The 24,093-nt window shown below is 40.3% G+C and overlaps 2 pseudogenes; both read left to right on the forward strand.

Moving 5' to 3' along the window:
• The first annotated feature begins 260 nt into the window (after positions 1–260).
• LOC120435208 lies at positions 261–6,009 on the forward strand (annotated as a pseudogene).
• Positions 6,010–11,919: 5,910 nt separating this feature from the next.
• LOC120435209 lies at positions 11,920–18,058 on the forward strand (annotated as a pseudogene).
• Positions 18,059–24,093: the final 6,035 nt, after the last annotated feature.

The raw sequence follows: 24,093 nt of genomic DNA on the forward strand, positions 1-24,093 counted from the left end.
TCCAGTCTGGACCAGGAGAAACCAGAGCATCCACAGATTAAAGAGGAACAAGAGGAACTCTGCAGCAGTCAGAAGGGGAGCAGCTTGGACTGAAGCAGGAGGCTGATACCTTCATCGTGACACCCGCTTATGGGGAAAGTGCCTACAGTAAACCAGAACTAAACAGTGAGCAGCTCCTTTCTCACAGCTCTCCTGAAGCAGAGACCCAAGATAATGAAGAAAGTCAGCATGTGGACTCAGGAACTACTAGAAATACAGAGATGAATAAGAGACGTCACAGTCAGAGAGTAGACAACCCTCCTGTGTCATCGAGTAAAAGTAGAACGGACACAAAGAACAAGTCTGTACAATGTGAGGTGTGTGGAAAAACTTTACAGGATAAATACAATATGATTACACATCTAAGAGTTCACACAGGTGAAAAGCAGTATTCCTGTAGCAGCTGTGGGAAACGATTTACTGACTTATTAACAGAGATGGGCAGTAACGCGTTACTTGTAACGCGTTACTGTAATCTGATTACTTTTTTCAAGTAACGAGTAATGTAAGGGATTACTATTGCAAAAACGGTAATTAGATTACCGTTACTTTCATGTAGGAACGCTGCGTTACTGCGTTACTAAAACCGTGATTTTTTCCGAGAACGTCTCATGACAGTGACGTAAGCGAGTGCGACGTTCGTGACAACAGCTGTCTGCAGATCATAATATATCGAGTGCGGGACAGAGTGTAGCATGCAGCGTTTAAAGCGTGGAAGTACTGACCTTATTTTGAGTTTGATTCCATAAAAGTGAGAAAAACATTAGTGTCCGTACAGCGTGGAAGAAAACTTCTTTTACAGCGAAAAAACCCCTAAACTTCCAAGCAAGCAGCGAAAGTGCCTACGACTGTAATGTGAAATTCACAGAGAAACTCATGGATTCTTCCACTGACCGCTGCAGCACACCTGCACCAGGGTAAACCTCCGCCTACCCAAGTCCTGCTTTACAGGTGAAAATAGAGCAACAGGACCGCTAGTCTTTGATTTTATTTATTTTCTGCTGTGTTTTACTTGCATCTATTTGAAAGAGTGAGTGTAAACACAAAAAAATATTTTATTTTATGTGCTGGAATGTGCAGAAAACAGGTTTAAATGTTAAACAAATTTCTTCCAGTCAGAGAATGTTGCATATAATTTAATTTTTGCTTGATGCATAAAGTTAAAAGATTAAAACTAATAAAACAAGTTTTAAAAGAGACGTTTCCATTTGATTACATTTTGTATGATGAATTATGCAGAAAAAGTAGAATTGGGCTGAAAGATCTATCGCTTTATTACCTATTCAGGTTGTAAATCGTGTTTTTATAAAGTAACTAAGTAACTAAGTAACTAAGTAATTAATTACTTTTGAAAATAAGTAATCAGTAAAGTAACGGGATTACTTTTTGGGGGAAGTAATCAGTAATTAGTAACTGATTACTTTTTTCAAGTAACTTGACCAACACTGCTTATTAACATTCAAAAAACACAAGAGAATTCACAAAGGTGAGAAGCCATATTCTTGTGACACTTGTGGGAAAACATTTGCTACTTCATCAAAGGTCAAAAGACACACGAGAATTCACACAGGTGAGAAGCCGTGTTCTTGTAGGACCTGTGGGAAAAGTTTTACTCAATTATCAACATTCAAAACACACATGAGAATTCACACTGGTTATAAACCGTATTCTTGTAGCACCTGTGGGAAAAGATTTGCAACCTCATCAGCATTCAAAAAACACACAAGAATTCACACAGGTGAAAAGCCGTATCCTTGTAGCACCTGTGAGAAAAGATTTGCAACCTCATCAGCATTCAAAAACACACAAGAATTCACACAGGTGAAAAGCCGTATCCTTGTAGCACCTGTGAGAAAAGATTTGCTGACTTATCAACATTGAAAAGACACACGAGAATTCACACAGGTGAAAAACCGTATTCTTGTAGCACCTGTGGGAAAAGATTTGCAACCTCATCAGCATTCAAAAAACACACAAGAATTCACACAGGTGAAAAGCCGTATCCTTGTAGCACCTGTGAGAAAAGATTTGCAACCTCATCAGCATTCAAAAGACACACGAGAATTCACACAGGTGAGAAGCCGTATCCTTGTAGCACCTGTGGGAAAAGTTTTACTCAATTATCAACATTCAAAACACACATGAGAATTCACACTGGTTATAAACCGTATTCTTGTAGCACCTGTGGGAAAAGATTTGCAACCTCATCAGCATTCAAAAACACACAAGAATTCACACAGGTGAAAAGCCGTATCCTTGTAGCACCTGTGAGAAAAGATTTGCAACCTTATCAGCATTCAAAAGATACATGAGAATTCACACAGGTGAAAACCATAGTCTTGTAGCACCTGTGGGAAAAGATTTTTCGAGAGGAACAAATTAAAGAAGCACATGAGAATTCATACTGTTTAAATTAATACTTAAATACTTTAAAATGTGGGACTGCTGTGTGTTTTTCAGTTTATTACGTTATTCTATTAATTGTTTCAGGGAAACTCTGATCTTACATTTCATGAAAGTTAGAGTTCTTCATGCTCCTGTTCTATTGGTTCATTGTTTAGCTCTGTTCATTAGTATTGCTTTATACACTATAATGGTACAAATGGACCAAAACCAGTACAAATCTTCTGGTTAATAATTTAATCCTTTGGTCAAGTGAGTTTTGCCACAATAAAATGAACAAAATGAGCAACAGTCAAGAATTGTGTTTATTCTTGTAAGGGAGCAAAAGTATTAAGTACAAAGTTTCATGCTTGAAGAGGAAGTCCCCAGTACATTTTGTCAGTCCCACCGTTTTTTTTTTGCCTTAAAACTGTCACACAATAGCTCTTTTCCTTCTAGGGCTTCTCACAAGGACAGTTATGAGTGTGTGCGCTATAATGAGCAGATAAAATATTTTTGAAATCTGGGCATATTTCCAGGCACTAAGTGTATTCTTGACTATCATACAGCTCACACAATTAGAACATTGCATAACATGTGTTTTTTTCCATCAGTTTTCAAATCCAAAAATACTTTGTAGCTGCAGTGATTCCTTAATTAGTCAATGATTAGAGTTCAATTCAGCTGGGAAATATTAACTGCTGTTTTTGAGAAGTAGAGTTTTTAACACAGGAAACATGAAATGGAGCCTCAGGAGTCACTGAGGCTCCATTTCGCTTTTGATACCCCTGCCTACTGGTAAAGCTAGAGGTGTCTATGTTCACATGGACATTGATGATTCATTAGACCAGTGGTTCCCAAACTTTTTTCCCAGCCCCCCCCAAACACATCCTCCAAACACACACACCCATATTTTGCTCCATTGCAGTTTATTTCACACCTCAAACATTTAGTAAATGATTAAGCAAATACAAGTAAACGGCAATAAATTACAGGTAGTAAGAAAATACACTACTAACTCTTTTACGCTGCGTCCACACCTACACGGGTATTTTTGAAAACACAGCTGTTTCTATGCGTTTGGGCCTTTCGTCAACACGTAAACGGCGTTGCGATTCACCGAAAATGGAGATTATTTAAAACTCCTTTTTTGCGTTTACGTGTGGACGAGAATTACAGAGTTCGTGACGCAACGACAAAGGTATGTGCCTCTTTTCACGTCACGCTGTGCGCCACGTTATTGTTTACATGAGATGAATTGCAGAATGGCAGATAGAGACGAAATACTGTTAATCTGACTATCTTCAGGTTTTACATGCTTACATATACACACATGCAGTTACTGTCCCTGCATTTAGAAAGGCAGCGGCGGCCACGGTGTGATTATTTTACATGTAGTTGTTTTTTTCCTGTGTAATAATATTCAACATTGCTATCAATACATTTTTCAAAAATGCTTCTCTGTGCAAAATGGGTTCAAAAACAAAACAGCTGTGGGATACTGTTTGTCCGTGATTTGAACCGGGGAACAAATTACGGCAGGATCAGCCTGATATTATTTGTATCCCGCTGTAACTTTACTGCATAAAGAGCTAACATGTCCAAAATGTCAGGAGTAGTCATTACAAGAAGTGTTTGTGAACTAAAAATCAAGAATGTGGGATACTGTTTGTCCGTGATTTGGAGAGCCCAGCGCTGCTCCCGATGCAGGGAAAACTAATTTTGCAGGGGAGACCTACCTTGGCACTTGTGCAGGTGTAGCCAAAGGGAAGATATGCTTCACCATATTTTCTAGTCTTTGGCTTGGAAGGAAGTTGGTTTGAAACATATTTGGCGATGCTTCATCTCCTGCTTTATGTTTGTGTGGGAGCCCCGTCAAAAACCTGTCCATAATGCTAGCAGTGTCCAAGCTTTCTTTTTCTTTTTTTTTTTTCATACTGCGCCCCCCCCTGCAATGGCTCTGCGCCCCCCCTAGGGGGTGGGCCCCACACTTTGGGAACCTCTGCATTAGACTATGATAAAGTGAAATCAGCTATTCTGTCAAAATATGACATTAACCCTGAAACATATCCCTGGACGTTCAACCAGATGAAAGCCCTCGTGAGCTATATGCGAGACTGAAGGAGCTTTATGGGAAATGGATCCAGCCAAAGGGTAAAACTATTCATGACATTGGTGAAACTATAATCTTGGAGCAGTTTCTCAGAATGTTATCTCCTGAGCTTCAGGTTTGGATCAGAGAACACAACCCTGGTTCAACAGTGGAAGCGGCTCGGTTAGCTGACGTTTTTGTTGCTGCCAGAAAGAAGGGACAAGCATGGAGCCATAATGCATGGAAGGCATCGAGGACACCCGGAAGATACCTCAGCAAAACCATCTGGATTCAGCAAATACAAGCACCAGTAAGACCCCTCAGTCTGCCACTAGACCACCAAAGGCCTCCGGTAAGAAGCTCATTTGTTATCTTTGTGGATTAGAGGGCCATACGAAACCTATGTGCCCAAGAAATTCTGCTAAAATGGTGCAAATGTGCTTTGCCCCCCATTCTAATGTTGATCCTGAGCAGGAGAGTGACAAATCCATCAAAATGAGTCAGATTGAAGTGAATGGCGTTCTACTCAATGCCCTTTTGACTCTGGCAGTTCTCGGTCTCTTATTCACTCAGATTTTGCCCCACCTAATATTGTTCTCACCAGTGATACAATTTCAATCTGTTGTGTCCATGGAGATGATGAAAAGATATCTGACAGCTGACATCTACATTAAAGTTCAGGACCAGATGTATCTGCTGAATGTGGGTGTTGTGAACAGTTTGCCCTACTCTGCTGTGTTAGGGCGTGACCTTCCTGTGCTTTTTGATTTGTTGGAGTCTGAGCAGAGTGAGGAGTGCAATGTAGTCGTTACCAGAGCTCAGGCTAAGCAAGTCAGTACCCACTCTGAGACCCTGAGTGCCCTGCCTTTTTTAATGAGGGGTTTGAAACAACTGTGGTGAAGCCACGGAAGACCCAGAGACAAAGAAGGCAGGAGAAATTCAAATTTTACCTGTGGAGACACTAACAGACGCTGAGCCAACATCGTCACCCTTAGGGTTTAATATTCCAACTGAAATCGCTCAACTCCAAAAATCTGATCAATCTTTAATATCTCTTTTCCAGAAGGCCAAAGAAAAGGAACCTGGAGTGGAGCAGTGAGTACATCTTGCAAAATGACATTCTCTATCGTCAGCAGGGGTCTGTGCTGCAGTTGGTGGTTCCCCAGAAGGTGAGAAACGCCATTCTCACCTTGGGACATTCTATTCTTGGGCTGGCCACCTTGGTAAGCACAAGACCACAGCTCGCATCAAACATCATTTCTACTGGCCCGGTCTTAGCAAAGATGTGGCTCAGTTTTGTAAAAGTTGCCCACAGTGTCAGATAACATCTGCTAAAATCCCCATAGAGCTCCACCCAACCTCTCCCTGTCATCGGTACTCCTTTTGAGCGTCTTGGAATGGATATTGTAGGGCCTGTTGAGAGGAGCAAAGCAGGAAATCGTTACATGCTTGTTGTAACAGATTATGCCACAAAATATCCTGAGGTGTTCCTTTAAAATCTATAAAGGCCAAGCCCATTGCATTTTGTTTAGTGCAGTTCTTTGCAAGAGTTGGGTTTCCTCGAGAAATACTAACTGATCAAGGCACTAACTTCATGTCTACTTTGTTAAAACAAGTTTATCAGTTGTTGGGTATCCGGAGCCTGAGAACTTCACCATACCACCCTCAAACTGATGGGCTGACAGAACGCTTTAACCAGACATTGAAACGGATGCTCAGAAAGTTGGTCAACGACAGTGGTAACGACTGGGATCAATGGCTGCCATATCTACTCTTTGCTTATAGAGAAGTTCCCCAAGCCTCCACAGGTTTTGGAGGCTTGGGGAACCTGTATTGGTAACAACCTGTATTGTTACCGATATAATGTCTGAAGTAAGAGAATCACTTACATTTTAAATGAAGCAAATGTGAAAATCAACCATAAACTACATTATATAATAAAACAGTATCTAAAAAGAGCTTCTTGCATTATTTTAATAATCAAGATCAGCGCCTCTTAAAACTTAGAAAGACCAAACCACATCAACACAGACAAATTCAGCGTTTATTCTGATCTCAATGCAGCTCCTACAAGCCAATATAAAGTTTTCAATCCAGCTGCTGATTAAAGCGAATAAAACTTGTTATTTCCCTGCCATGTTTTCTTTACAGCCCAAGTTTTATGGCTCAGGAAAAATAACTCTAAGGGGAAGCCTTTGTTACTCAGTGAGAAGTCAAGACTAGGGTTATTTTTTAAGCTCATTTAAAATACCTGCTGTACAGGCTATAAAAAATGTACATTTATGATCACTATATCAACAAACATGCACAGAAATACACAATAAAAACATAACACTTAATAAAACATCAGATAAAACAGCTGAAACAGCTAAAGCTGAAAGCCAGTCAGAATAAACTGATTTCTAACAGAGTCTTAAAATGATCAGACCGCTCTTATGTTAATCGGGGACGTTATCCTAAAGATTAGTGGTGGCCACCAAAAAGACTCTGCCACCATGTTCACTAGATACTAGACATATTTCTTTGGCTTAATGTGATTGTGCTGCTGATTTTATTGCGTCTTAGTGAGCTGGATGTTTCACAGATGTGCTGAGCAAGCTCACTTTGACTTAAGCTACCACTGTACTGATTCTTTGGTAAGTGTTGTGTTTCCAGGTGCTGAATTGTACTATATGCTGTTTAGCCAACAGAAATCTGAATTTAATTTAAAATACACTTAATGACAAGAGATACTTGACTGTTGATTTGGTTTACCATTAATAATCCTGGAAGTTAGACGACCTCTGGAAGGTGGACTAGCTTTAGTTGAAAACCATTCTCAGGTCTCTCCACTTATGCTTATTTTTAACAGTGGACGTCTTTCAGGATCTCTCTCCACCAACCAACATGGAATCTACTGCCTTCATCAGATGCTGCTCTCCACATAGTTTCATTTACCTTTCATATTAAAAGTGACCACTCCATGAGAACCACAAAACACTCTTCAGTGTGTAACACAAATTTCACTCTTGAATTGACAATGTAGTTTCATAAGCATTATATGTCTAAATATTGTAACACAGATACTCATTTTTTCTTGAGCCACAAGCATGTCTGCAAGAAAATGTCATCTTCCTTTCTCTCGCTGAGCAGGCATTTCAACTCTACTAAAAGAATATGTAAATGCATACCACCAGCGGACCTGATCAAAACCAGGTTTAACCAAGTGGAACACAAAATAAATCTTCAGAAGTTTTCATATTTAATGTGAAACTTCTGAAGATAAATTAGAAGATAAATGAAAAAGACCAAACAATAAATGCAGGGCAGGCAAAGGCACTTCCATGCTCACGAACAAGAGAGTATAAGGTGAAGATAAGGGTTATTTGAAATCAGCAAGGCTTCCAGAAGAGCTTGTGAAAGAGAGACTGAGAGAGAAAGAAAGGAGAATCATTTCTGATCAGAAACCCACGACAGCACGGAGGACTCATGCACGGCCCTGAAGCTTTACAGGAAGTACCTGGAGCTGTATCAGGAAAGAGGGAATCATTACGTGGCGAAGGTGCTCTCACGAAGTCTCACGACAAAGGCTTCCAGCTGAACTGGAAAGTCCCGGATTTGGATGCGAGATAGTCCGTCTGAGTGGACTGAATGCACTCTCCTTCCATCCACAGGTGCTGCTGTGCTTCCCTCTGTGATGGGACTGTGAGCAACACCATGACCTGAAGATGCTCGGGCTGCTTATTCTGTATCATATTTTATAGTTATTTGCTTTGAGTCAGTGACTCAGTTGTTTTTATCATATCTAAATGTAAGCTTTTTATATCAGAGAGGTTTACAGGGGAGGAAAGTGATCATTCAAAATATGAATTTGAAGCATATTTGTTTAAAAAAAGAAAAAGACAAAATTGTTGCATGTAAATGAAGGCATCCTGAGCACCGTGAAATGTTTGTTGTTTGATACCAGGAAGTGGAGAATGTGCATGAATCCATGAAAATCTTGATTAAAACAGATTCCAACCACAATGAAATTTCTTTCTCCAGCTTCTGTGAAATCTGTTGCACTGTTCATGTTCCAGCTAACTTTTGTAGCTTTCTTAGAATTCAGATCGATTTTGAATCTTTTGAAAAGCTGTTATTTCTCTTCTGTAAATGACACATTTAACATGTTTGAAAAAGTGTCCTCAATATTTCACCTTGAGATCTTTAAAATGCCCTAACTGGTAAGGACTGTGCTTCAAGTCCAGCATTTACAGCCACCACCTTTGAAAAGTAGTAACTATACTTTAATAGATGTGCTTCATTTAATAAATCTTTAAGTCACTTTGAAAGATATTTGATATAATGGTTGATATTTGAAGAGTGTGCAGATCATCTGCACACTCTTACCGTTTCCACACAGTTGTTTTAAAGGTTTATGACATTATTTTCATTGTTTTTCAGCTTGTTTTAAAAAGAGCAGTAGCTTGCTGCATTTAAGGGCGTACCATGTACACCGTGATATCACTTTTGGCGCAGCTCCATTTACCATAAATGAAATTGTTTGAGCTCCTTGTCTGGTCTTACCAACAACTCTACAAGTAAAACCGAACATACAGTTAGTAATGATCCAGGAGATATGTTAAAAATCTACACAACACAGTGGATTTCAATGTTCCACGAAAGACTGTGTAAATCTACACAGAGTATAGTAATCCTGTTCAGCTGGATATGAGGAGGTCAGGGATGAATGTGCTCTGTAGTCTCAATAATATTAAAGCAATAGTGTAATCACAATACTGATAACTGGGAGGCTTAAAAACGAGCTATTACAGTCTCAGAAATATTGTAATATCGAAAATAATACTAAAATAAATTATACGATTTTTGTCAATATGTAGCTTAGTAAGACAGTCAAGGCCTTTGAACCAAGTCAAGGCTCCAAAATCAACAAATTCTGTAGAGAGAGGAAGCATTTTGTCAGGGGTGCCAGAGTATTGTTTAAACTTATTTTGGTAAAAGATTCTCTCTAAAACAGTGTGACAGTTCAGACAAATCAGAAGATGCTGCAGGAGAATCAACACGGTTTTCTATAAGGATGAGCTCGCCTGTTAGAAATGGTTGGGACCAATGACTGTACAGTTGGGACTGACACCAAAGACACCAACTTAAGTTACTGCGTGTAACAATGTAACTGCGTGAAAGGTTGAACTGAATGTTAACATTCATCAGATCACAGATCAGGTTGTGTCAAACCAGCAAGTAAAACATTTTGAGACACTAGAGGATTTTACCTTTCAGAGGTCCTACAGATGCATCATTTATGGGTCTTAAAGTTTTTCTGAGGGTTTCTTTTGGGTTGTGCAAACATACTAAATGTAATTGATAAATATAAGTAATTAGCCAGTAAATGACTTGGCAATGTTCATGTAATACAAATATATGTATGTTACCTTTCCCTGATGGCAGCCATTTTTTTAAAAACAAGATGGCAGCTGCAGTCTAAGTCAGACTGTGAAATAAAAGATCAAAGAAGAGTTAAACAGTATTTAAATATTCAGGCTTTTTCAACATTTAGAAAAAATGTGTTTGAAATTCAAACTAATCTGCTGCACAGTTTCTCTAACTCTGCTGCCACAAGGACAGATACAGGAAGTCGCTCAAACCACATGAAACAAATCTTTATAGTATTTGTTTTATTTTACTCCAGGAGCAAAAGATGTTTTAGAAAAAATGGGACAAACTGTTGTTTAATTTTAGGGTTGGTGTGGTCCTGAGAGTCGTTGAGCTTGTCTTTGTTTTTAGGGTCACAGGTTTCAAGCTGGTAATCAAGGTGTGAATCAAAAGGATTAAATGAGCCCTCCTGGTCTCCGACAATCCTGCCCCATAAAGGACTTGTTCTTTTGTTTCGCCCAATTCATGTCTGTGGATCTTTTCTTTGTTTGTAACGCTAAACATGTTAAAACCTGAATTAAGGCTACAAAAGGTTTATTTCCTCGCCTGATGAGTTAAAATTTTGGCTAAAAAGTTAAAAGCTTAAATTTTAATGTTCTACTGTTGTGACACAGGTGAGTGGGTCAAACATGAAACAGGAAGTTGACCCAGAAAAGCACAGGCTGAGGAAATGACTTAAGCTTCTTTATTGTAAGATCATAAACTTGTTATAGCTAGTTTGTTGAATAAACCACTGATGGAAACAAGAACATGATGAAATCAATCAAAGTGCTCATTTTTTGTGTTTTTGGCTGTTGGTTGTCATTTATTTTATTCACATAAACACAGTTTGGGCAAGTGCTAATGGTCCTTTGTTAATTAAAACCAAACAATCACCATTCCAAGATTAATAAATACCACTGAAACAGATAACAGACAATAGCTGAAACTATCTTTAATCAACAGTCAACTATCAGCTTCAATTAAACTGACTCAACCAATGAGGGCATCAAATTTGGATTATGTGGTTTCAGCTAGGGCTAAACCAAAAGTTTTATTTTTCATTGAGAGGGTGAGAAAATAAAGCCTGTAAAGTTTAAAACTTTCATTTTATTTAATCAGTGTTGAACTCTGAGATTAATCCAGTCAGTTTTCATTGAATTGTTACTGAAATGTTGAAATCAGCACTGACGATAATGTTTTTCATTTATATGGATCCATTTCCACAACTTTTGATCACCACTTCTGAACAACAACTACCTGACTACACAGGATCAACACTGAACTCTGACATTAATCCAGTGAATTTTAACAACAGTCACGCTAAAGGACCATTTAATTAATTAAATCGTGGTTACTTTGTTACAATAGGTGTAACGTAACTGTTGTGCAACATGCAGCAGATTTGTTGGAGAAGCTCAGAAGAATCAAACTCAACATGTGATGCATCTTGGACACCAAGGAATTTGGTGCTTTTGACGACCTGTTGACGATGGCTGTTAATCAAGGTGTGGATTAAAGGTGCTAAATGAGGCCCTCCCAGTCAGTCAGTATCTTTGTGCACTTCAGAAACAACACGCTCAGGCAAAAACTGGGTCAACCCCCCACTGACATCTTAATGTGGGCTTAATGATGACACGATGCCCACGTCTCCCAAAGAATTCACACCTGTATTCATGTAAACTCGGCCACACCCACCTTGATTAAGACCCTGAAACCTGTGAGCCTAACGGTGAATACAGGGACAGTCAACGACTCTTAGGACCGCCTTGAATCCCAGTGGAGGTTAAATACCTGGCTCTCTCCAGCAGACTTTAGATCTGGACTCCAGTTTTCTTCACTTGCTGTTCCTCTGCAGGCTGATTTAGCTGAACTCAAGAAGATTTTTGAAGCTCTCAACACAAGATTAGGTGAATACTGGGCCAACCATCGCAGGACTATGAACTCTCCTCACTGGACTCCTCACTGGACTCCTCACTGGTCTCCTCAGTGGACTCCTGGGGACTGGAGCCTCCATGAACTCATATCTGAATCCAAACCTCCACCAAGATGTGGGAATGAACACACAGGAGCTGGCTGTGACCGTTCCTAAGCCTGTGCACGTAAAGAAGGGGATGTTTTCTGAGCTGCACAGTAAAGTTTCAGAAGCTGGCATCCCGGTCACTGCAACACATTTTGACCTGCAGCGGGAAATGCTCTGGATGGGAAACTACACGGTAAGAGCCAAAATGATGTTTCAGCAGAGTTTGTTTCTTCTACATTCACCTTAAACGTTGCACTCTGTAATATTTTATATTTGTGCTCTTCTCTTAGGGTCATGTACAATCCTTCCTTGGACCTACAATGGCACACTACTCTTCTTTCCAAGTGCACGCAACTGATGCCATCAGACACATGCAGAGTTTGGACACAGGCGTGCTGTTCCTTTCTAAATGCAACCTCGGATGTTACACTCGTGGAGGCCTGGTCATGTTTGATTATCGGTAAGTGTTACATTGATTGTTGATGACCTGAAGTTGTGAAATTTTTCCTTATGTTATTGAATTAATGGCCATTTTGGTGCTTTGCAGGATGGAAGAAGGAGCTGATATGCGCAGTCTCCTCATGACTGATAACATGCTGCTCATGGGGGATTACAAAACTATGTGGTTGAAGTTGACTTGAATACACTTCAAGAAACTCAAAAGGTAAGACACCAGGCTTATGTTTATCAAAATCCACAACTATCTATGCTTACAACACTGGCACATCACAGACCGGACTTCACAGCGGGTGTCTGACTGTCTGCTGTCTCGATTGTCCTTCCAGTTCACAGTGGAGGCACCTGGAGTGACAATAATGTGTCAAACCAATCGTTTCTTCTTCTTGGGCACCCTTCTGGCAAAGTAAGTATCACCTGATTGCATCAGTTTGATGAGGTTTGGTTTATATCTCTAACACTGACCCTCTGTTGGTAACAGGTGACCCTTCGAGACTTGCGTACATTTAGGACACAAAAGTTTGATGCATTTCCTGGCGGCCTGTCAGACTTTGATGTTCACGGAAACCTTTTGGCTGTGAGTGGGTTCTCCAGCCGAGGGCTGAATGAACGTTTCCTCATGGTGTATGACCTTCGCATGATGCGAGCTGCAACCCCTTTGGGTGCATGTGGATCCCTTCTTCAGGCGCTTCATTCCTACCTACACGCCACGGCTTGCAATCATCTCACAGACAGGTATGAAGCTGGCTTCAGGATTCTTTAGTCCAGTTTTGTGTAGCATAGTCTTACTGTTTTTAGTATGTTTGGTCAATAAATTTGACACACAACTTCTTTGTCTGCTTTGTGGCTTTGCTATAACTGCCTGCATTCTGTGTCTTTTTCCAGGTGAGTGTCAATTCTGTGAGCCCACTGGCCTCGCCAACATGGCGGATATTTTCCACGTCAACACAAATGGCCAGTTTCTCACAAGTTTTGAGGTCTCATCCAGCAAACAAGCCTTAGCCTTTGGAGATTCGGGGATGTGTGTGTCTCTGGTCCGATACTGGACGTTATGTTTAACGTCTATTCCAGAGAGCCCTGCGTTGTGGACGCACTGCCTCAGCTGACCTGGAATCATAACCTGCAGCACTGCTCTCCCATCCCCACTGTCCAGGCTACACCCAGCTCAAGGTAACACAATCACTAATGAGACTGGAGAGTTTGCATTAGAGCATTCATAAATATTGTTGTCAGATCCAATAAAAGTTTGTAAGATAATGTTGAGTCTTCCCAGTTGATATAAATGGTTTGCTCAATATTTTAAAAGCAGTTCTCAAAATGAGAGTCTCATGTAGTTCCCATTAAAGGTTTCCATCTAGAACATGTTTCTTTTTCAACAGATGGGCTCCTGGGATGGAGCCAGAAATCCCACAAACTATTGAAACTGTTGGCTTCAACAGTTATGTGGAAAATCCTTACGCCTGCCCCTGTAACCAGGTATGTAAGAAACTTGTTGCTGTTTTAAACTGTCACTTTTACAATATTGTAATAAATTTACAAAAAAAGTTGAACCCATCTCCACGTGGTGTATTTTAAGTTTTTTCCCGTTTGTTGTTTGCAGGTCCCTGCCAACGAAGAAGGGACACCTGGTCATGGTTATTACAACCACGTCCCTGAATCTCCAACAGAGAGTGATGAAGAGCCGCTCCTTCACACTGTTCCAGAAAAGTACAGAAAGGTTGGACTTGCTGTGTTTCCCCTGGTGTTCATAGAGATACAGTTAATTATAAGATGTAACAATAAGATTGCTACAAGCTTTGATTTCCAAAACATGTGATGAAGATGTGTTTGTTGTGCTTCAGGTGACAATTAAATACTCTAAATGTGGACGGGAAGATTTTGACTTCAAACATTACAACAGGACGTTGTTTGCTGGCCTGGAGCCGCAGATTCCCAACGCCTACTGTAACTGCATGATCCAGGTAAGAAGCTGAAGATTCACAATGTGTTTGGTACGTTTTATTGTTAATATGAGACAATTTGTAAAACTTTCTATGTGGCTTTTATGTTTGCATCTTAGGTGTTATACTTCCTGGAGCCAGTTCGCTGCCTTGTTCAGAATCATTCGTGCCACAAGGAGTTTTGTTTGACTTGTGAACTCGGCTTCCTCTTCCACATGTTGGATTTGTCACAAGGAGATCCATGTCAGGTAGGTTTCTTCCTTTTTTAGCCACAAGCAAATTTTCAATCTGTTGGGGATTGCAAGGCTCTTACATTGAAATCTCATTTTGTTGTAACTGCCCAAAATAACCTCCAATGTCTTCTTCCTTAAGGCCAGCAACTTCCTCAGAGCACTTGAAACATCCCTGAAGCCAAAGAGATGGGCCTGATCCTCTCAAACTGTGAGGAGACAACGGGAACAGTCGAGCTAGGTCGCTTAATCCAGAGATGGAATCACTTCATCCTCTACCAGCTCTTCCAGGAGACACAGGAGCAGGAGGATCCACGGGCCTACAGGACACCCAGGAGCAGGTAAACACTTCGTTGTTGACCTGCAGTCTTACTGGACACTGTCCCAGTCTTATCATTAAGTTTGTTTATAAATGCAGAGTTTTCCTTCTGGTTTCTGAAACTGTGATTTGTGTTTGTGTTGCAGTTCTCTGGGCTCCTCTGGCGACTCTGTCATTAGAGAGCTGTTTTGTTCTGAAGTTGAGAACCGCAGCTTGTGTCTCTGTGGCATAGAAACAGTCCACCTCCCTCATGTCGCTGTTCAACATGCATTACCCCGACTCTCAAGGTGAGTCTGAGAGCACTGAGAGCATGGATATCTGTGACTGTGAATTACTCTGTCTTTGAAGCTTGAACTATTAATGATTACATAACGGTTTGAATGAATTTAGTTTTTGAATGAGCAGAGGGAAATATCTGCTTGACTTGATGTATACACTGATATTCATTTTACTTTGACACTTCAGGAAAAAGAATGAAGGAGCATGACTTTGCTGAGATCCTGAAGAAAAGCATCTGCCTGCAGCAGAGATCTCACACATGGTGTGAAAACTGTGACAAGTATCACCCCACAGTGAGTTACAGCTTTCATTCACTCATAATGACAAATCATTTATGGTTGATTGTTACCTGTTGTGCAGGGTAATCATTTCTTTGTGTTACACTGTAGGTGCAGACACGCAACATTCGGACGCCTCCCAGATGTTTTGGTGATAAACTGTGAGGTGAACAGCAGCAAAGAGGCCGAATTCTGGAAGGTTCAGGCCGAGGTAAGCGACTGATTCACTGTGTTTAAATACAGTTAAAAGAAACAATGAAACTCATGATTTAGCTGTTCATTATTTACATGATTGTCCATGTTTCTGTTTTTATAGTATGCCTTCAACAAATCCATGCAGAAGACAGATCAGGATCAGCGTCACGTGTGGATCCCCGCCACTCTCAAGATGTCCCTCAGCAAAAGTCAGAGACTGGAGATCAGCAGCTGGCCTGAGGGCGAGGAGGTGAGGACTTTAGATTTTCAGCTGATCTTTGCACTTGAAGAAATAATTTGATTAACTTATCATCACCAAGTTAAAATTTGAATTAAAAAATAATCCATATTTGCAGGAACAATATTTTTTAAAACATTATTACGCTAATCTGAAGCATTTCTGATTTTGAACTATAGGTTGGTTTTAGTGCTTTTGTTTCTGTAACACATGAATTTGCCAACTTTTTGTGAAATGAAAGTTTATCTTACCTTTTCTCTGTTACTAGTTAAGTGCTGCTGAAGAGGCGGAGGAGCTTCTCTGTATGACTTGGTGGTCACGGTGCCACACATCCTGGACTCTGGCACGGTGGTAATCTGGTCGCACACATCAAAGTGGGTGAGACCTACCATCAAAGAAAAGAGGTGAGTGACGCGTAGATGAGAAAAGTTTGACATCTGCTGACTACAAAAGTTTAATTTTAACATTCAAAATGATTTTATTATTTCAGGGTCTCTCGCCAGCAGTGGTACCTCTTCAATGACTTCCTCATTGAGCCGATAGAGAAGGTAAGGATCCTAGATAAGATTCCTGCTTGTTTATTCATGCTAACTTTAATGTGTGCAGTCATTTAAAAATGTTTCTCCTTTTGTTTTCAGAGTGAGGCTGCACAGTTTGATGTGAGCTGGAAAGTGCCAGCCATCCTGTGTTACGCCAAGAGAAACTACCACACCAAATACAACCTCTGCAGCAAGTGTCAGCACAATCAGTCTGAAGTCAAATCTGACTTATATCGGACTCAGAAGCAGAGGAAGACAGACGCCACTTTCATCCCACTGACAGTCAGTGAGATGCCATGGGCTGGTGACCTGGTGGGGCTGGACGCTGAGTTTGTAAAGCTCAGTGAGGTAAGTCTGGCTATGACACCATCATTAATTATAATATAGGATTAAAATATATTTAAATATTCCTTGTACATATTTTCAGTAGTTCAGCTAATCTGAACTCTGCATTTAAAACAAATTTGACCCCTGAATGTGTGCGTCTGCAGGAGGAAGCAGTGCTGCACAGCGACGGCACCAAATCGACCATTACGCCCAGTCAGATGTCTGTGGCCAGGATCACCTGTGTGAGGGGTCAGGGACCCAACGAGGGGGTCCCTTCATCGATGACTACATCTCCACTCAGGAGCAGGTGAGAAGCTGCAGAGAGAAAAGACCACGATGACCTAAAAGAATGAATATATAATGTTTAAAGGATCCACCTGCTAACTTGTCAATTTGTTCTTCCAGGTGGTCGACTATTTGACAAAATACTCTGGAATCGAACCTGGAGACCTGGATGCCACAGTATCCTCTAAGCACGTGACCACGCTGAAGTCGACCTACCTGAAGCTACGCCTCATCGACTCAGGAGTTCGCCTCGTCGGCCACGGCCTGCAGAATGACTTTCGTGTCATTAATTTAGTGGTACGTTATTTCTCCAGTTTTAAATTTCAAATTAGTTCAAAAGTTTAAAGATGTGATTTTTTTTTTAGATGTGCTGTGATTTTAATGTTTTTATTTTCTGTTTCTTAAGGTTCCCAAAGATCAGGTTATCGACACTGTCCACCTCTTCCGATTGCCCTACAAGAGGATGATTTCTCTAAAATTCCTTGCTTGGTATTTTCTTGGTAAGTTAGTAGAAATAAAAAACAAAAACAAAATCAAATCCAAATAATCCAAATATGAGTCTGTAATCGAATTAAATCACATTATTACTGTGAGAGGATTAGAAGGTAATTATGTAAACGGGATAATCTGCTCATATTACCGTCAGTATTAAGTTAAGTGTTCAGTATTAAGTCAGTAGAGTTCATGATGTTTTAGTTGTCATCAAACCCATCTTGGAATTAAATCTAAACAATAAAGTATTTAGAGGCTTTTTTGAGTTCATGCACTAAAGCGTATGTGTTAATTCCTCATATCCACACTAATCTGAAGCTGAACACTTTCATTTTAATCATTCCTGACCTTTTTTCATGTCCACAGGCCTCAACATCCAGGGAGAAACCCACGACAGCACGGAGGACTCATGCACGGCCCTGAAGCTTTACAGGAAGTACCTGGAGCTGTATCAGGAAGGAGGGAATCATTACGTGATTTAAGGTGCTCTACTTAAGTTCACGACAAAGGCTTCCAGCTGAACTGGAAAGTCCCGGATTTGGATGCGAGATAGTCCGTCTGAGTGGACTGAATGCACTCTCCTTCCATCCACAGGTGCTGCTGTGCTTCCCTCTGTGATGGGACTGTGAGCAACACCATGACCTGAAGATGCTCGGGCTGCTTATTCTGTATCATATTTTATAGTTATTTGCTTTGAGTCAGTGACTCAGTTGTTTTTATCATATCTAAATGTAAGCTTTTTATATCAGAGAGGTTTACAGGGGGAAAGTGATCATTCAAAATATGAATTTGAAGCATTTTTTTTTTTTTAAGAAAAGACAAAATTGTTGCATGTAAATGAAGTCATCCTGAGCACTGTAAAATGTTTGTTGTTTGATACCAGGAAGTGGAGAATGTGTATGAATCCATGAAAATCTTGATTAAAACAGATTCCAACCACAATGAAATTTTTTTCACCAGCTTCTGTGAAATCTGTTGAACTGTTCATGTTCCAGCTAACTTTTGTAGCTTTCTTAGAATTCAGATCGATTTTGAATTTTTCAAAAGCTGTTATTTCTCTTCTGTAAATGACACATTTAACATGTTTGAAAAAAAATGTCCTCAACATTTCAGCCCGAGATCTTTAAAATCCCTAACTAGTAAGGACTGTGCTTCAAGTCCAGCATTTACAGCCACCACCTTTGAAAAGTAGTAACTATACTTTAGTAGACGTGTTTCATTTAATAAATCTTTAAGTCACGTTTGAAAGATTTTTGATATAATGGTGCCCTCTGCTGGATGATCTGCACACTCTTACCGTTTCACACAGTTGTTTTTAAAGGTTTATGACATTATTTTCATTGTTTTTCAGCTTGTTTTGTTTTGGGAACCATAAAATGAAATTGTTTGAGCTCCTTGTCTGGTCTTACCAACAACTCTACAAGTAAAACCGAACATACAGTTAGTAATGATGCAGGAGATATGTTAAAAAGCTACACAACACAGTGGATTAGAATTTATTTAATATTAATTTCTAGTATCAGCTGATGTTTGCTGGAGCCACAGCTGTAAAAGCTGCTGGTCATGATATCGGGTTTGCTTATCTGCTGAGAGGGAAACATGAAGATGAAACCAGGAGATGTCCTGAATCATCAGAGCTGAACTGGTGATGGAGAAACAGGTTTACCTTTTAGGTGACATGAATGAGTTGAAGGGAAGTTACGAACTGTTTCTGAGAGACAAATAAAACCAGGATCCTTTTCTAAGTAGCTGACAGCTGGTAACTGTGCAGGGGCGGGTCTAGCAAAGTTTTGTCAGGGGCCAGGTAGGGCATTAACAGGAAAGGGGGGACAAGGAAATACTTTTCTTTATTATTCTCATTTAAAATGTCTGGCTGTTATTAAATAATTATCTGAAGCTTACAACCAAAGTTTTTATCTGACGTAAAATGAATATAAATCATACATATACCAACAAGACAGTGTACATCACTGTCACAACAGCGTTGTTTTCATTCAAAGGCTTTATGGCTTTAATATCTGGGGGGCCGCTCTTTAGTCAAAATGCCCGGGCCGTTTTTTTTGTCCGAGTCCAGCCCTGGGCACAACACGCAGTGAATTAATCTGAGAAGGTGCATGAAAAAATAAATGGCCGCGCCATAAGTGCACATCACAAATCAGACACATTAGTTGTGCCTCTTCTTAATGACGGTATCTTAGCTAACAACTCCAGCTATCAGATTAAACTTGTAATTGGCTAAAAATAACTTAGCCTACTGGTAAGAGGGACGTTGTTAGCTTTCCACATTCCGACACTTCAAAAGCTTCAGGAGCAATGTTCCCTCTAAGCTGCGCACGTGCGCAATTGCGCACTGCTGGCAAGGTCTCTGCACACAGAAAATCTGCGTTGCACAAAAAAAATCTAACCTGAATTGAAATTAAAATTAAAACTTTAACAATTCTGTTTTGCAGTGTTAGTCAGTAAGTGACTGGCTGCTCCTGTATGGGATTAGAACGATGCAGAGGTGGGTAGTAACGAGCTACATTTACTCCGTTACATTTACTTGAGTAAGTTTTGGAAAAAATGTACTTTTAAGTACCTTTTTGCACGATACTTTTTACTTTTACTTGAGTACATTTGTGAAGAAAAAACGGTACTTTTTACTCCGCTACATTTGCAAAATTCGACTCGTTACTTTTTTAAAATAATTAATTTCACACATTGGATAATACTACTAATATAAATTATGGATCATGCCGCCACTGGAGCTACCGGTAACTCTTTCACCAATCAGACATAGCCATGCGGTCACATGACCAGATATAAAATGGCAGGCCGAGTAGCCCAAGCCTTTTCAACTTCCAAAGACGGACAGAAGAAATACATCAAAAATGGCAACCGTCTCCGCTAACACTGAACAGGACAAACACCCTTGGCCGCATATGCAAAGCATGTTTCGCTTTATAGGAGTACAAAAGGACAGCTATATAATGCGATGTCTTCTGTGTGAGCCAAAGCAAACCGACGTCTTAAGTTGCATAAAAACTCAACATCTAACCTGAGGAAACATGTTGCGGTAAGTTTGCTTTTAAATTCTCTTTAGCTGTGGTTAAGTGGATGTCAGTCTTACAGCCGCTGTGTCGAGCTTGATTCCTTGAGAGTCGGTGCACTACAACTTTTTGATGTGTCCATAGTCCAACACACATGAATTAAATGGCTGAATTTTGCCACCTCAGCATGCAGTCAAGTACCATAGAGTCTTGCTAATGTCCTAATAAGCAATACACCATGTGGTCGCGGTGAGGACATGTTTAATAGTTTCAGGACACTGGCCCTCGAAGACTGGAGCTTGACACCCGTGGGTTACAGAATCACAGTCTTAGGTCTTGCCCATATTAAAAATGAGATGATTTAAAAAAGAAAATGCACATATCCAGAATCACTCCCTTTCTCCTAGAAACTACATTAGTAATTAAGTCGTTTTAATATTTTTCTTTTCTCCACAAGTGACTTTTTGTCCTGACTCTTGCTTCAGAGAAGTACAGTTATAAGGTGTAGAACTTTATGAGGAAAAGCTAAAAGTTTTTTTGTTTGTTTTTTGTTTTTGAAGGAGAATCTATTGACTAGCACTGCTAAGCCTTGCATACGTTCTTGTTTTGAACTTAATCTGGAATTTCTTTTTAAGTGGAAACCCATGTAATGTAGGCACGACTTTGTTTCTCTTTTCTTCCTGTAGTCTTCCGGTCAAATCTATCCGATTCACAACTTAAAGCACTCATAAATATTGTGTTTTACATCTGATTGCATAATGATATCCTCTGCACTATGCACTTGAACATATAAAAGTAATGATCACCTCTTTCATTGAATTTTGAGTGTTTTAATCAGCATTGTTACACCTGTGGTGTTCCCGGACAAAAGTAACTGCCATAGGAAATGAACTGGAATCCACTCACTGAACGGCCCACTTAACTGAATTTGGTGGTGAAAATGTTTTTTGTGCTAGTTTATCCCTCGCGTTCACCCCCCCACCCCTTACTTTAGTGTTCCCAGTCAAAATTGACTGGTCTGTTTTAACAGCTCTTAAATTACCATAACAAACAGTTTTCACCACCAAATTCAGTTGTGTGGGTGCGTCAATGGGTCGTTCAGGGGCCTTTCATTTGGTCATTCAGTGGGTCGTTCAGGGGCCTTTCATTTGGTCATTCAGTGGGTCGTTCAGGGGCCTTTCATTTGGTCGCTCGGTCAATGGGTGGGGGTTGAACATGACAGGAGGGTTACAAATATGGATCATCTTTTTTTTTTTTTTCTTTTTTCTAAGAACTGTATAGAAATTGCTTAGTCACATGTCATTTCATGGTCTATTTTTTCTGCCAACAGAGGGTTCACTCCAACAAATTGAGGATGTATACGGAATTAATGGACAGCCACAGAAAACGAAAAGTCCTCTTCTACCGAGCCACCTATGAAGAATGCAAAACTTACAGACTCTTTCACTGGCTCTAGGCGAATAACACAAGCAACATTTGACAAGCTTCTGCTTACGTTTGTATGTGAGGCCAACCAACCATTTTCTATAGTTGAGACATCGTCCTTCAAGACTATGATGGAAACCTTGCAACCTCAGTGTACAGTAATGACAAGGAAAACATTGTGCTCAAAAATACAAGACGCTGTGAAGAACATGAAAAGCATAATCATCAAAAACTGAGCACTGTGAACTATGTTGCTACCACAACAGACTGCTGGTCTGCCAGACAGCATAGCTACTTAGGAGTGACTTGTCACTGGATAGATGACATCTCTTTAGAAAGGCATTCTGCTGCACTGGCTTGTAGACCTCTTAAAGGTTCACACATTTGATGTTCTTGCTGCTGCATTAGAGGAAATCCATTCAGAGTATCACATCAGAGAAAAAGTGACCCCGGACGACAACAGACAGTGGTTCAAACTTCTTGAAGGCCTTTCGATTATATGGTGAGGACAAAGAGGAAGAAACAACCAATTGGCAGGAGGATAGTGGGTCTATCCTTGATGATGCAGAAGACAGTGAGTTAGAGGTGGAGTATCAAGATGTGTTTGCCGTTTTGGATGACAACACAGGTCTGGAGTACCAGCTTCCAAGGCACCAAAAGTGTGCATGTCATCTACTCAATCTTATATCAACAGTTGATGCCACTGCTGCAGAAGCTACCAATGATACATACAAGAGACTGTCTCGGTCCGCTTTTGCAAAATGTCATGCTCTGTGGAATAAAACCAGCAGGTCAATCATGGCTTATGAAACAGTGGAACGTGAGTGCAAGTTGCAGTTTCTTCGACCCAATCAAACTCGTTGAGCTCCCTGTTCCTTGCTGTGGAAAGACTTGTGCGCATTCATAAAGAGCAAGGAGAAAGCAATCCGCAATGTTTGCACGGCATTAAAGATAAAGATGTAAGTTGATGGAACTTGTTTTAAATATTAAATTGTGACTAATGTGTGAATCCACCCTTTTTTTTTTTTAAGTGACTTTGACTGACACTGAAAATGTAAATATTATCAATTACTTATAGTTTTACTGTCTCATTTTGCAATCATTTGCAAATTTTACAGACAATTCAGTTATTACATTGCTGTAGAAATGGCTATGACCTATTTCTGTTTTTACACCTTTTTAGGTTCAATTCTGCTGAAATGGGATTTTTGGTTGAGTACACTGCTGTGATGAAGCCTGTTGCCATGGCCCTTAAAATCCTCCAAGGGGAATCATCTGTGCACATGGGCTTCTTGCTGCCAACACTTTACCAGTTGCTGGAGAAGCTGAGGAAGCTGGAGTCATCTTGCAAAATGTGTAGACCTCTTGTTGATGCGCTATGGATGGAATCCAGAAACGTTTTGGAGAAATGATGAAAGACCCTGAGCTGATTGCAGCTGCAATACTAATACCAAGATTCAGAACATCATGGACCACAGAGGAGAGCATCTTAAAAGCTGGTAAATATGCATGTTATCCATTAAGTTGTGAGCCACTAGATTTTGACTTATAATGACTTTTCTTGTTACTGTGATTTGGGATTATAGTGTTAGTTAGGGAAAAAAACCTGACAAAAGTTAGGGAAAAAAACATTTCGGTGCGATAAAATTTTTCATGCCAAACATCAGCAGCTCGGCAGTCTATACAGCACACTAATGCACAGACCTAACCATACATCTTTCCACAGGTCTGACCTTCATCAGACATCAACTAGACACAGAGTTGGGTGAGGCCAGCACAAACAGCAGCCTATCTGATGAAGATGACTTCTTTGGGTCCATGGGGTCAGGAAATCCAGAAGCAGGGGAGCTGGAGAGGTACCTTTCATGTCCATTCACTGGAGGTGTGGATGTATTGCATGGCTTTCCTCAGATCAAGAAGCTGTCGATCAAAGTCAATACAGCTCTTCCTGCATCTGCAGCCTGTGAGAGACTTTTTAGTCATGCAGGACTCCTGTTCACTGCCAACGGTCACAGCTTCACAGCAAGAACCTTGAGAGCCAACTGCTGCTGAAGCTGAACCACCATTTCACTGACTGAAGAAACAATTTATGGTAAAGTGAGCCATACACATATGTACATCCACATAGTGGAAA

The sequence above is a fragment of the Oreochromis aureus genome, linkage group 20 (genome assembly GCF_013358895.1).
Source record: "Oreochromis aureus strain Israel breed Guangdong linkage group 20, ZZ_aureus, whole genome shotgun sequence".
Lineage (NCBI taxonomy): Eukaryota > Metazoa > Chordata > Actinopteri > Cichliformes > Cichlidae > Oreochromis > Oreochromis aureus.